Raw genomic sequence first — 15,368 nt, 5'->3', positions numbered from 1 at the left:
TATGATCCCACTTACATGAAATAGCCAGAAGGGACAAATTCGTAGGGACAGAAAGTCGATCAGCAGGGGTCAGAGGAAGGAAGGAATGGGGAGTGACCGCCAATGGGACAGGGCTTCCTTTTGGAGAAATAAAAATGTTCTGGAATTAGACAGTGGGGATGGTGCACAACTCTGGGCGGATACTAAAAACCACTCAATCGTACACTTTAAATGGGTTCGTTTTGTGGCATGGGTATTATTTTTCAATTTTTTCAAAAAAGGAAAAAAAAAACAACAACAACCATGTTGAGCCAAAGGAGGCAAACACAAGAATTCCACTTATATAAATTTCAGAAGACCAACCTTCACTACGCATCTCAGGACTGCATGCTTAGGCTATAACAAAGATTTTAAGTGATTATTATAATATCTAGGATAATGATTACTTTAGGGGTTTGGGTTTGAAGGGAACCCACGAAGAGAGCTAAGGGTTGTGGGTAATGCTTTATTTTGGGGGGTGGGTGGTGGTGATCTGGCTGTTCGCTTTCTGATGGTGTCATAAGTTGTACATTACGCAGCGTGCACGTTCCTATTATACGCTATATATGTAATAAGTGTTCTTTTACTTTACTAGGAAAAAAACCCATGAATTAGATGCACTACAATTTACTTAATCATCCCCATATTGTCGACATTTCGATTGCTTCCAATTTTTCATTATTCGTAGCAACATTGCAATTAACATTTTTGTGCAAAAATCTCTTTCCATGTTTTTATTAACTCAGAATAGATTTACATGGGGGGGGGTTGCTCAGAGTCGAGGGATTCCAATATTTTGTCATTCATACGCATATCTGAGCCATCAAATACAGTTTGTTTTGTTACATGTGGTTTATTTCAACCCAATGTTCCAGTTTTCCAGGCCCTTTCTGGGCTCTAATTCTGTCTCTGGATGTGTTAGCTATCCCCGAGCCCTCTGAGACTTCTTCCTCTCAGTCAGGCTCACCAGTCTCTCACTGCAAGCCTGGATTTGTGCAGTGAGCCTTGTTCTGCTTCCTCGTGGATACCCCATCAATGTCCGGCACTGTGTTGAGAGCCCTCATGATAAGGAAGGAGTTGCTGGGCTGGAGATTTGTAGCCTGTGACTGCCAGGCTCTGCTCGGCATCACACTCCTGATGCAACGCGTCCCGACTGGCAAGTAGGTGTCCGTGACTCTCGAGCAAACGCAAATGAGCCCATGCCAAATATTTTATTCAACTCCATTAAAGGGGGATCAGTAGGATGGTCACAGGGGTTCAGAGGACACCCGAACGTGTCATTTGCATCATGTGAAGACGTGTTTAACATAAAGCTATTCCACCCTGATGGTAGATTTCGCTCTCCTGTGTGCGCTGTGAAATAAAAGTCCGAAATCCGACTCGCTGCAGCACCAAGCCCAATCAGCACTGTCATTTGTTCAGTCCTCAACAAATACCACGAGCAAAGCCAGTAAAGGCCACTTTCAACTCACCAATTTCACTCCAGTGAGAGATGGAGGTTCCTGGTTGCCGAAAGTCTCGTGTCCACGAAAGGCTTTATATTTAAATACACCCTGAGATGCTATTTTTACCGGAATATTTTTTCCTTATTTGAATAAGAAGGACAAGGTCGCAGGGGACAAGGAGAGATAACAGAGACAAAAAGCCAGATTTGCAAACTTCTCTCCAGCGATAGATAAATAACATTTCACAGTTTACTAATGGATGCTGTTTACTGAACACTTACTACACGGCGATCACGTGCCGTAAGTCTTACGGATACTTGTTCAAGTAAGAACGCTGACATGAGCTCTACCTTTTTGGCAAATTTCTAAGTACGTAAAACAGTATCAGTAACTACGAGTGCTGTGCCCTACAGTAAACCTCTAAAATTTGTTCATCTTAACGTAACCGAAAATCTCTACTCTTTGACTAATACTCCCTTGGCCCCTGGCATCCGCCATTTTACTCTCAGCATCTCCGAGCTTGACTATTTTGGATTTCTCTTGTAAGTGAGATCGAGCAGTATTTTCGTCCTCCTGTGTCTGGCTTCTTTCACTCAGCTTAACACCCTCAAGGGCAATCCGGGTTGTCACACGTGGCAAGATTTCCTTCTTTTTTAAGTATTCCATTGTATGTATGCATGTACCACATTTTCTTTACCCAATGGTGCATCCATGGACATTTAGGTTGTTTCCACATCTTGGCTATCGTGAATAATGCTGAAGTCAACATGGGAGTGTGGATATGTCTTTGAGATCCTGATTTCAACCCTTTGGATGTACACCCAGAAGGAGGATTGTTGGAACACATAGTAGGCCTAAGTTTTTGAGGAACCTCCATATTGTTTTCCATAATGGCCGCACCAATTTATACTCGTCTCAGCAGTGCACGAGGGTTCCCTTTTCTCCACGTCTTTGCCAGTGTTTGCTATCTTTTGGATTTTGGTTAATAGTCATCCTAAAATATATGAGGTGATACTTCCTAATGGTGGTTTTTTGATTTCCATTTCTCTGATGATTAGCGATGTGGGGCACCTTTTCATATAACTGTTGGTCATTTGTATGTCTCCTTTGGGCATATGTCTATCTCATTTCTTTGCCCATTTCTAATTGGGTTATTTTATGTTATTTTAAGTGAATTGAATTTTATTTTATGTTTGCTATTGAGTTGTAGGAGTTCCCCCATATATTTTGGATATTGACTCTTTATCAGAGTTTTGCTCTGGTTTATTTTTGTATGGTTTGCCAGTATTTTCTCTTATCCTGTGGGTTGTCTTTTCATGCTGTTGGTTTCTATTTTTGATTGTGCAGAACCTTCTTTCGTTTGATGTAGTCCCACTTGCCTATTTCTGCGTATATTGTATGTGCTTTTGATGTCATATGCAAGAAACCGTTGCCAAAGCCAACGTCAAGAAGCTTTTCCCCTGTGTTTTCTTCTAGGAGTTTTGCTGTTTTAGATCTTGCGTTTGAGTCTCTAATCCATTTGCAGCTAATTTTTGTGTATGATGTAAGATAAGGGCCCAGCTTCATTCTTTTGCACACGGCTGGCCAGTTTTCCCAACACCATGTCTTGAAGAGGTTGTCTTTTCTGCGTTGGGTTATCCTTGGCGCCCTTGAATATCGGATGCACGCTTGTCAGCACACATTTGCATATTTAATTTTAGAACCTGAAACAGGCCTTGGAGAAAACAGGCTAATAGAGTACAGAGGTAACCAGAGTGAGCCGGGGCAGGGCTATTTCGGCCAGATGGCCAAAGGTGTCTCCAAGGCAGCCCCACGAGGAGGCCTGGGGAAGAACTTTCTGAGCAAGCCTTTGAGCTTGAGTGGAGTTTGGCATGTTTGAGAAGCTCAGAAAGAAGACCAGGGGTCATATTGGATGAGGACAAAGATGGGAAGCAAGGAAGAGGCCGTTTCAGGGTTTAAGTAGGAGAATAACGTCTCTGATTCATTTTCCAAAGATCGCTCTGGAGGGATCGGAGAGGAATGTTGAAGCCACATAGAACCTCTGTTCTCTCTTAACCCCTTTCCCATAATGGAAAAGTGGGCAGAAGATGATATCAAAAATTCACCATACCAGCCAATCAAGTGTCCCAAGACACTTGACCTGCCCAGACTTGTCCCAGACTTGCCTCTGGTCATGGTCTTTTTGTGATTTAAGTGGGAGTGTTTGAGTGGTAGAGTTAATTCACTGAGCCCAGATCACATGTGAATGCATTAGTAGCTGGGCATCCCATATCGGCCAGATTCCCTCACACCAGCAGGAGGAGAACAGAGGAGGCACCGTCTAGGTTACGGAGACTCGAGAACAGCAGAGCGCCATTTTAGGGGAGTCGGGTACCCTTGGTTTTGCCACTCTCTCTGGGTTATCTCACTAAACCCGGGTGCCTTTTTCTCTAAATATGCATAAGGCTAAGAAACTAATCAAGCAAAAGGCACATTAGCAAAATTTCCTGTCACAATGGCCACATTTAGCCAGTCACAGGAGCACAGGGACAGCTGAGTAGTTGATATCCAAACAAAGACCAAACAACAAAGACCAAATTTTCAACCCATTTCGGAGACACAGTCAGACTTACAGGATTGTGAATGTTACGTTAGGAAGTTTTCCCACAGGCTGTCACATTCAGTGACTCCGATCATCACTGTACCGATTTGCCAATTTTATTTAATTCTACTTTATTGAAGTCCTTTATGGAAGACGTTGCTCGCGTGAGTGTTGTGTCCCTTGCGGTGGTTGTGTGGTTTTTGGAAGAGAAGCAGTCTTACGGAGAGGTGGTCGCTGCGGGGCAATTTAATCAGCAATCTCATAAATTACACATGTCTTCTGTCTGATTTGCATAGAGGGAAAAGTCTTAGGGCACAAAGAGTGTCTTCCATAGTTTAATTTGATTTCCAGGCCTAATTACATTTGCTTAAACTCAACACACTTGCGATTTTACAAGGAGGACGATGTTTCGTGATACTATTTCAGCTTTTTGAAATGTCTAAAGTTGGTTCTCTTTCCTGAAAATTGAGCCCCCCCTGCAGTCTAAAGACACAAGCGTCCACGAGACCTTCTGTTGATTGCACATTAAAGAGACGATTGAATGTAAAGCTGATACATTCACGAAAGCCTCTGCAAAAAACTGATCGTGTAAAAGGTAGCTAGAAGAATTATCAGAGGGCAAAGGGGTACAAAGGTGCCCTCTGTCGATTCTTCCAGATGTGCGAGCTCACCCAGCTCCCTAAATGCACCAGCTGTACCAAAACAGGTTCTCAAATCCTGTCTGGTTTTTTTTTAACGCTTTACACAATTTTCTAGACCAAACTTAAGTCCTTTTTTTGGACGAGTCTGAAATATCACAGTATCTCTCTCCCTCTCTCTCCCTCTCTCTCATCTGCCATCTACTGATCTCTTCAACACCCAGCTGTCACTTTTATTATACAAAATACCAAATTGAAATATTCACAATTATCTCTTCAAACTCAAACCCTCTTCAAACCCTTAGACTGATAGGAACTTAAAAATAACAATAACAATAATTATATATTAATAGTGGCTAATTTTTATGATCACTTATGTTCCAGACACTTTTCTAGATGTGACGCCTGGATGTAACTTTCTAGCTCTCACAGTAACCCCACGGGGTGGGCGAGACGGTGACCTATTTGCCAGACATGGGGACAGAGGGCAGAGGTTGAACTAGAGGACGCAGGCCAGCACTGTGTGGGAGTTTCGGGCACTGGAATTCTGGGCGAAAGCTGGGGAGTGAGGCCGAAGGAGGGAGCCTGGGTGCTTAGGGCCACACGTTGTCACCCAAGTACTTAGCGTGGGCGGTTGTTGAAGAAGAAACCAGTGGATAGTGCTAGAGAAGCTTTCAGAGTCTTTATTATAAAACATTTTTTTAACATTTATTTATTTTTGAGAGACAGAGAGAGACAGAGCATGAGCAGGGGAGGGGCGGAGAGAGAGGGAGACACAGAATCCGAAACCGGCCTCACGACGGAGCGGACACTGAGCCTCGCAAAGGGAAGGAATGGAAGAAATCCACGCCCGCGAGCGTGTTTTCCAGGCCGAGAATGTGCTGCGCCCTCACCGTTTCTCCAAAAGACAGACTTGTGGATTCACTGTCGTGGAAACGGACGTCTAATTTCAAAACTTCTAACAAGAAAATGATAATAGTACTACAAGAGTTGTGTGCAAAGCCATAACAGGGTGACCGTATTTTGATCTTACATAGTATAGGACATCATGGGGTTTCATACCTATGTTGTGCATGTTGCTGACAACCCAATTCCAGCATCTACCAGCTGTTAATTTTTTTTTTGAATTTTTTCCAGTTTTTATTCTAAAATTCCAGTTCGTTCACATACGGTCTTCTATGAGTTTCAGGTGTGCCATCCATCGATTCAACACTCCCCTGCGACATCCCAGATTTAAACTAAAGATGATGGCTCTGACTTGTGATCGGCTGCAATGCTACGTGTCCAGACCACTTAAACTTTTAAAAACGGTTTTATACACACGCATTTATTGGCTGACTGTCTCACGGCCAGAGCCGTTCGTTGTAAAAAACGAGGAACCGAATGTATCCCTGGCGGAGTGAGTGAAAAAGAGGATGTAATCGTTGCTAGGTTATTCTGCGGGTTTAAACGTGGGCTGTTGGGGCGCCTGGGTGGCGCAGTCGGTTAAGCGTCCGACTTCAGCCGGGTCACGATCTCGCGATCTTGCGGGATCTCGCGATCTCGCGGTCCGTGAGTTCGAGCCCCGAGTCGGGCTCTGGGCTGATGGCTCGGAGCCTGGAGCCTGTTTCCGATTCTGTGTCTCCCTCTCTCTCTGCCCCTCCCCCGTTCATGCTCTGTCTCTCTCTGTCCCAAAAAAATAAATAAACGTTGAAAAAAAAATAAAATAAATAAACGTGGGCTGTTTAGCACCCCCATTTTTATCTACCTGAAACGGGTCATCTCTTTTCATGAGTGTCTGTGAGGACCGACCCCCAAGTTTGGAGGGTTTGAAAGGATCTGAGTCAATGTTTCCATCTGAGCTTTCTAGCATGATGGTGAAGAGACAAGCCCGTTTGTTCCTTACCTGAACTCGCAGCCAAGAGACCGAGAGGGCCCTGGAGGAATGCATATTACCTTTCGTGCCAGGGAGCCACAGCTCTTGCAAGGTGACAGGCTGTCCAACCTGACTCTTCTTTCTTTTCAACGTCTATTTTATTCTGAGAGACGCAGAGAGCGCGAGCTGGGGAGGGGCAGAGGGAGGGAGAGAGACGGAATCCCAAGCAGGCTCCGCACTGTTAGCGCAGAGCCCAACGTGGGGCTTGATCTCGTGAGCTGTGAGATCATGACCTGAGCCGAATTCAAGAGTCGGACACGCAACCGACTGAGCCCCCCGGGGCGCCCCTAACCTGACTTCTAAAGCACGCTAACATAGGTGAGCTCCAACGTGTCCAATCCCCTGCTGAGGAATGCGTGGCAACTGCGAGAAAACAGGACACGGGCTCACTTTTCCGAGACCAGAGTGAACGGTCCGAACTCGGAGCCCTGCCTCACGGGGAACCGAGGTCTTATTTTCTCGGTCTCTGTCGTGTTGGGAAGCAGGAAAACCGACACCAGGAACTGTGCTCCTGAGACCATTCTAGGAGGCAAGGGTAAGGAGAGGTCAAGGAACTCGGCCATTGTGGAGGCGCAGGTCACAGTTGGAAGGGAAAAGCAGAGCAGACAAGTGCGGATCAGCAAAGCGGAGTCTCTTTCTTGCTTCTCCCAGATTGGGCCCCGCCGGGAAGGTATAGGGTGACTCTACCTTTGAAGTCACATCTAAGGAAGTAAGGATTCAACAGCACCGTCGAAGTGCCCGCTGATGCCCTGAGAATGTGGGCATCAGAGTCTACGATCCTTTAGTGAGGTGACGTGTGGAAACCACGTGGGCTGTGGCACTGGGGCTCGCTCAGCGTCTTGGCTGGCTCGGCGGCCACCATGGGAACACCGCAGCCGGGCTGGGTTAACGGCACACGTTTGTTTTCTCCCGGTGCTGGGGGCTGGACGTCTCAGATCGAGGTGTCGGGATTTCGGATGGCCGCCTTCCCTCTGGGTCCTCACCTGCTCTGTGTCTCATGCGTGCCCCATGGTCTTTCTGTAGGGACACGCCAGTTGGGTCAGGTTAAGATCCCGCTCACGGCCTCCTTGTACTTTCATTGCCTTTGAGTGCTTTACCTCCAAATACAGTCACGGTTTGAAGTACGGGGACCTAAGGCTTCAATTTGTGAACGGGGGGCACAAATCAGCCCACGACAGGAAGTTAGAGACGCCAAAATGAAGCGTGCTGGATGAAAATAAAAATCGCAACGCGATGGGCCTCCACTCGTGATAAATTGCACCCGGCTGGCGGAGCTCAAGGCTCACAGCAAGCATGCGTGAGAGTTGTCCAAATTGCCCCCAACCTGTTTCTTTCTTTCCGTCACAATCTCATGGGCTAAATAATTAAAAAATCGTATCGCGATATATAGCGTTTTATTAGTATTCAATGCTGATGGGCTTGCGTAGTTTCATTTCTTTATATTTGATTCCTGGGTTTTTAAACCCCTAAGCCCTTGGCGCATTCTTCATTAGCATTCCACCATTGCTTTCGAGCCTAAGTGCGCCACGGTGAGAAGGTGTGTCCTGTGTGGAAACAACGATTTCAAATGATTTTAAATACGTGGAGGCCCGCCTTGCGGCTTAGGGCTTATCCGAACATTACAACGGTCCGTGTGTATTTGAGAAGAATCGTGTTCTTTAAGGGCTACATGTTAGTTTCATATATATGCTTTACATCTTTCTTATTAGCCATGTTATCAAATCGCCCAGCGTGTCGGCGTGTGTGGTTGTGTGCCTGTGTGTGTTTCTCCTACAATTCCCGAGATGAGTGGTAAATACAAGAGCGAATTGGTCACCTTCTCCTTGTAATTAGTTTTATAGATTTTGATGCGATTTGCGGTGATTATGTCGAGCCCTGATGAAGTGATGCTCTCATCGTAAGTTAGTAATTTTACACGCTCGTTGATGATTTGTCTCAAAAATCATTTTGTTTGATACTAATCTGGGGACACCCGCTTTCTTTTGGTTGGTATTTGCCCGGAGTATCTTTTTCCAGCTTTTACTTCTGGCATTTCCGTCATTGCTGTGTCCTCATACAATGCATCAGTCTCTCATAACCAGCAGATGGTTACATTGGCGTCTTTTTAAATCTTAGAGCACAATTTGTGCCTTTTAACAGACGTTAAAGACCCTTTGCCTTTTTGCGTCATCAATTCACTTGATTGTATTTACCTTAAGTTATTTTGTGCTATTTTAATACTTTCAAAATATTCTGTCTCTTTTTTGGCTTCCTTTTGGTGAGTTGCACACACACACACACACACACACACACGCACACCCCTGTTCTATCATCTTTTGTCTACGATTGGCAGATACGTACACTGGTTTTCTTCTTGCGAGAGTTCTACCAATCCTCGAGCTCACAGCATTTGGTTTGGAAATGTTTAGTTTACGAGTTACTCCGTGGCTGCGCTTACTCTCCGGGAACCCCAAGGGCCCTGGGTGGAGGATCCTTTTCTCGAGAGAGTATCTGCATTTTCTCTGCGGTGTCAAGGGCGCTACCAACCGGATTCCACGGCATTTTCCTAACTGGGGATTCGCGTAGCTCTGCAGCCGTTCGTTCACATCCCGGACTCAGATGGGTCCAGCCTTGCGTTACAGCTTTCCTCCTTGAAAACGTTCGGTTTTGCTTTGCTCTTTGGTTTCTTGACGGTCAGCTCGTTCTCCCCAGTCCGGGGCCGTGGGGAGACTGATGGGCTTCCTTGTCGATGCCCTACAACAGCAGGCACACATCTCCTCAACCCCCTGCTATGTGGGAACATCCTCGCTAAGGGTCGTGACTCGCTGGACTATCTCAGGTGCGGGCCCCCCGCCTCCTGGTGCAACGAACTACGCTTTTACCCTCCGGCTGGCGATCGTGACTCATATCACTAGTTTTCTGAAACCCGCTGCTGCCTTCTGGGAACCTCTGGTTTGTGCATTTGCTCACTCTGGATTCACCTCCCCCACCATCGTTGTAAGTTACCCTTTACCTTCTGGAAAGTTCAGCAAGGCACGTAAGGTCTGCTTGCTCGCATTTTTCCCCAAGTGGTCATTCTGCAGGGGCAGAAGGTCTCAGAACACCTAGACCGCCACCGTGGTGGAAATAGAAGCTGAGGAGGTACGTTTGATCATATTGAATATCAATTTGATCAGATACGTTCTCATCCTCTATTGAGAGACGCTGTCTCCCTTTTCACCCGCTAAGTAATGCTATTTATAGAGAATTGGCAATATGCAAGGCCCTGTGCTGTGTGGTTTATATGTTTTGTCTTACCTGGTCCTCAACACCACGCTGAGAGCAGCACTAGGATGTTATTCTCTGGTGATGCGAGATGCTTACAGACATTCCTTGGCCAAAACTTCTCTCTCCCGCAATAATTCACACAATTCAGTGACGTATCACTTCAAACGGGCAACTCGTTATAGATGATATTGTTCAATTACTGTTTAACCACAGTACGTATTCTTTTTTTTTTAATGTTGATTTATTTTTGAGACAGAGGGAGACAGAGCACGAGTGGGGGAGGGGCAGAGAGAGGGGGAGACACAGAATCCGAAACGGGCTCCAGGCTCTGAGCCATCAGCACAGAGCCCCACGCGGGGCTCAAACCCACAAACCGTGAGATCACGACCTGAGCTGAAGTCGGACGCTTAACCGACTGAGCCACCCAGGTGCCCCAGTACTTAATCTTTTTAAGCCTCAGTGTTTTCATCTGTAAAGCGGGGGTGAAACCAGTGTCTACCAGACCGGATGGTGAGAGATGAAATGGGAAAGATGAGAAGTATGCAAGAATGTGTTATAGTTCCGGGAGCATCATTAGTGCTCAAGTACCCATTCATTCATTCAACAAATATTTGATTGGTTCCTTTTGATTCACCAGGCATCACGCTAAGGGCTGGAAACGTAGCATGGAACAGGTGCACACACAGTCCGCGCCTCCGAGACGCTTACGTTCTGAGAGAGGTGACCGAGAGGCCAGGTGACAAATCACACAGCACATCACTTCATTACAGTTTTGATCACTTCCGCGAGGGAGAAGTACGGCGCGAGAGCACAGAGGGACCAGAGCTAATCTGGAAGCCTGAGAAAGCTTCCTTGAGGTCCTGAAATGATCTTTTTCCGGCTCATCTGGAAGTCTGTTAAAGATAATGCAATTTGCAAGTACAAGACTATAAATGTAGCGAAAATTCAAGGCGCCTCCCCACTCTGCTGGGTTGGTGACTGAGCGGAGGTCCCATGTGGTTGTGCAACTCTGGATAAGATAGCAGGTACACTTGAGACTCTGCCGACTTCATTCTGCCCTTTTTGAGCCGGGCTGTCCTCGTTCTCCTAGAAATCGTACACCGGTAATACAATCGTCCGTCAGCAGGACTCCTGTGTTTTTGAGTTCTCTCTTCATCACTGTTCCAAAAATGGCCCAGTGCTTTCTCACCGCGGAGAATATATTCTTTTAGGCTATCCATAATCCCCTCTTGTTACACCCCATCTTTGGCAAAGACATACTCAGTTATCTGTGTTGATACAATATTCTCTAGTAATGGCTCTGCTCCCACACTCCATTTTCGAATCAGATTTCAGAACGAGAAGAAAACAGAGAAATGGACCCGCCCATCGGTCACAATTCACCCACCCATTCGACCCACATCGAACCTTCTGCAACGGGTCACGCGCTCTTCTGAAGGGTATACAGTGGGAGCCAGACTGAAAATGTTTCTGCCTTGACCATAAACTCAAGGGAGGGAGGGAGGGAGGGAGGGAGGCAGACAATAAGGATAAGAGGAGGTGATTTTTACTTTGGAAAGTGCTGGATGTAAGTGAGCAGGGAGATGAGAGAGAGTGGCTGGACATCTTTGTAGGAAGAATGATCAGGGAGGTCTCCCCACTGGAGAGGGAAAAAAATTTTTTTGAGAACACACACCAAGTTTCATTGGGGGAAGGGGAATATTTACAGGGGCAGGTAGAAGAGAGGGGAGTCACACAGGGTAGGGGCGGGGGAGATTGTGGGTCCAAGGCAGACAAGGGGATACAGAACAGCCCCTGCACCCACCCCAACCCAGGGAGGGTAGGAGAGCAGCTGGGGCCCAGGAGGACGGGTGGAAAAGGACAGCAATGGGGGCGGAGTCCCTGGCCTGGGGGGCTCAGGGGCTTGTAAACATTGACCACTCTCAGAAGGGGCTGGGGGTGGGAGAGGGCTCCCCTTACACTTCCTCACAGGTTAAGGCCTCTCCAGGCTCAAGGGACCCCTAAGTTCAAAGTCTCTTTAGCTGGGGGGGGGGGGGGGGGGAAGGGAAGGAAGAAACAGGGAAGAGTGTCACCCCCCTCCCCTGCATTGGCTGCAGCAGGGGTGGGGCAGTTACATTCAGTCACAACAGTACTCCCCGATACCTCTAATGCTGTCGAAAACTGGCCTGAGGAAGGGGGGAGCTGAGACAGAGCCAGGAGGTGAGCCAGGAAACCCGCATCCGTGCCCCCAGGGGCGCACAGGGCTCCAGGGACAGCAGGTGCCTCCCTGTTGCAGAATGAAACCACCAGTTGTAGGATTAAAGGTGCTGATGGTGCTGGAGGGCTGTTGAGATATGACCCGAGCTACCCTAGGCAGCGACGTCCCTTGCAGGGCTCCATGGGTAGCGTGACGGGGGGCCGGGCCTCTGGTTTCTCGAGGCAGAATCTGTGTTTCTAAGATAAGCTGGTAACTGGTGAAGAAGTTAGGGTAGGTGACAATCATAAGTTAGAACGGCCAATCTCCCTGGCATCCAAGGAGCATCTTGTCATTTATTCGTTTAGGGGACAAAGATAGCTTGGAGGCCTCTGGTTGCAGAAGGACGCAAGCAGATGAATCATCTCTTAGGTTTTGTGTATTTAACAGTTGGACGGCTTCGGGTTTCAGTCTGGTCGTTTTCTGTCGCTTGGGAGCCCGTAGCAGGTCTCGGCGTCTTCAGACAGAGCGAACCACCAAGTCTAAGTTCACGTAGATCTTTTACTTTCCTGCTTCTCCAGCAGATATTTTTGTATATCTGACCACTTTGCAACAAGAACTTTAACAAGTAAATTCTGTGAGTAACCCATCTGTGAGCACTCGCCCAAATTCCTTCTAGAGAGAGCCAGGGGCATCGCCCTCTGTACCTACTGTAGGGCCTCTGCGAGAACACAAGGCTTGTGTGTCTGCTTGAGAGATTTCCACGGTCGCGGGTCTGTCATGACGCGGGGGCGTTGCGAGGGCATCCACACCTGTGTCCTGGAAGGGGTGTCACAGATGGTGACTTAGTGACCAACAGGGGCAGCTTCCCTCGGCCTGCCTGTCTCTCTTAAACACCACAAAGGCTCGGCAGAAATGGCATTTTTCTCAGTTCTCTGGTGCCATCTGGAGGTGGGATGTCAAATTCACATCCAATAATTTAATTCTGCAAAACCAGGCCAACTGTGTGGCCAGGAGAAAGGGGTACGCGGTTCATAAATTAAGACTCCTGTCTACACACAAAGACGGAGTGACGTCCGTGTTCTCCACGTGCTGGCTGTTATAGAGGAACGATGTCGGGCCAGACAAGGGCAAGTGGCTTTGCTTCTGAACGCAAACTCCCGGAAGTCGCGGGGGCCACTGGTGATCGTGCCAATGCGGTTCTAGATATTTCAACCCACGGGTCCTCAATGAGTGGGGTGCTGGGTGGCGGACGAGACCGGGCCCTCGCAAGGAGAATTGTTCTCGTGCTTTCCAATCTAACTGGGGACACTTTCCAAGCACATGCATAATCCGGGTTTGGTACGGAGGATTTGGTCATGGTCATAGATGCACCAAGAGAGCTTTCTGGACGCGCACAGGAGGGACACTTCCAGACCGGCATAACCGGGTTTCTGGAGCAGTCCGGTCTGAACCCAACGCAGCGGGGGAGGGATCCTGCTCTTCTCCAGTCTTTGCTTTCAAACTGGTAAGTTGTGCCTCTCCTTTCCATCACTTAAAGACGGTTTGGCAAGCCCCGTAGCTTTTGCTCCCTGTCTGGTAGCCAAGTGACACGGGAGAGGGCACCCTGTCCCACTCATGGTAGACCTCGATCGGTTAGGGGATCTCATACGGCGCCCGCCACTCCCCAGAACTAGCCAGGCCTCCGAGCCACGCGTGAACAGGGTGCCCCTCTCCTGAACCCCTTCTCCCCTCTCCTCTCTGCTCCCTCCTTCTGGCAGGAGAGAGGCATTAAAGAAAAGGTACGAAGATGTGGTTATTCCACTGGCCTTCCCGCACGTCCCGGCAGCAAATGTGCCCTGGGTAGGAGGCGGGCGACCTGGTGAAGCACAGGTGTGTGCCGTAGGGGACCCTGCAGGCGGCTTCCCCATTCGCCCTGTGTTTCCTTGGGAGAGTGAGCCCAGCTCAACCCCCCCCAGGAAGCCCCCTCCCCAGCTCCTGCCTGCAGAGGGATCCCCTTGTCCTTGTGTTCTCTGGTGAGCCCACGACTCCTCCCGCCGGACTGACAGCCCTCTCTTTGGGGAGGTGCCATCAGAGTGACTCACGCCTGACGCCCTTCCGTGAGATGCAGGAACCCACTCATCCCGCCGCACTCGATTCAGGGGACAGGGCGGAGGGTTCCGGCTGAAGCCCCTCTCTCTGCTGTCTCTCTTCTCTCTTTTCCCTGCCTCGTGGCCACAGATGGCACAGAGAAACTAGTCTCTGCCTACGCAGATGTCTTAGCCACGGATTGAGTTTCCCACTGCCCCCGCCCCTGCATAGACATTGAAAATCCACATCTCTGAAAGAGGCTCTTAGAGCATTTCCCATATGGCCCAGAGCAGAAGAGCAAAACCCCCAGCCGGTGACTCCGCAGGGTCCCTTCTCTTCCTGGGTCCTGTTCCTACAGACACTGAGCAATGAGGTAGGCGTGTTCCTCCTTCTCTTAGCAGCTCCGGGGCAGCCCCTCCGCCCTCAAGGCCTCCTGACCTCTGAGTTCAGTCGCTAGAGATTAGTTTCGACACAGTGATTTAAAACCACAGTTGGACTCAGAACTAATTAAATACAAATCACGGGGGAAACATGGCACTCTCTAGCTGAGTGACGGCCGGGACACTCGTCAGTGCCACTCTCTGAGCGCTGGAACGACATTTAAAACACAACAGTTAGCGGGGGCGCCCGGGTGGCTCCGTTGATTAAGCGTCCGACTTCAGCTCAGGTCACGATCTCGAGGTTGGTGAGTCTGAGCCCAGCACCGGGCTCTGCGCTGAGTGCTGGGCTCTCTCTGCCCCTCCCCTGCTTGCTGGCTCTCTCTCAATATAAATAAATAAAGCCAAGAAAATTAAAACATGCAATCATTAGGAATGCAATGGAATGTGTAGGTTATGACTAATATTACATTTCAAATTTATGAAACACACGGGAGTACGATTGGTTTATCACTGCTTATCATGCTAAGCAGTCATGTCAGTGGGACCCAGGAATAGAGTCGGGATTGCAGCAGCAGAAACACCACCAGCCGGGACTCAGAGACAGAGCAGGGTGGGGTGGAGGCAGGCTTCGAACATGCGTTACTCAAGACGAGGGGAAGAATGACCATGAGGACAGTTCGGAGATACCCCGGCCGCGGCCTCAGCTGTAACAAGCCAGCCAGCCTCTGACCAAAGCCCTAGGCATGGGGTGTCCCGGATCCACGGGGGGGTGCCACCCAGGGCCTCGGGTGCATCTTTGAGGGTTTCAGTCTTTGGAATGAGACCATCCACGACTGTTCCAGCTTTGCATTTCAGAAGCATGAAAGCCTCGATGATGTCACAGGTTAGCAGCAAGGGTTGGG

Source organism: Lynx canadensis, chromosome B3 (genome assembly GCF_007474595.2).
Source record: "Lynx canadensis isolate LIC74 chromosome B3, mLynCan4.pri.v2, whole genome shotgun sequence".
Lineage (NCBI taxonomy): Eukaryota > Metazoa > Chordata > Mammalia > Carnivora > Felidae > Lynx > Lynx canadensis.
Note: the sequence above shows the minus strand (reverse complement) of the source record.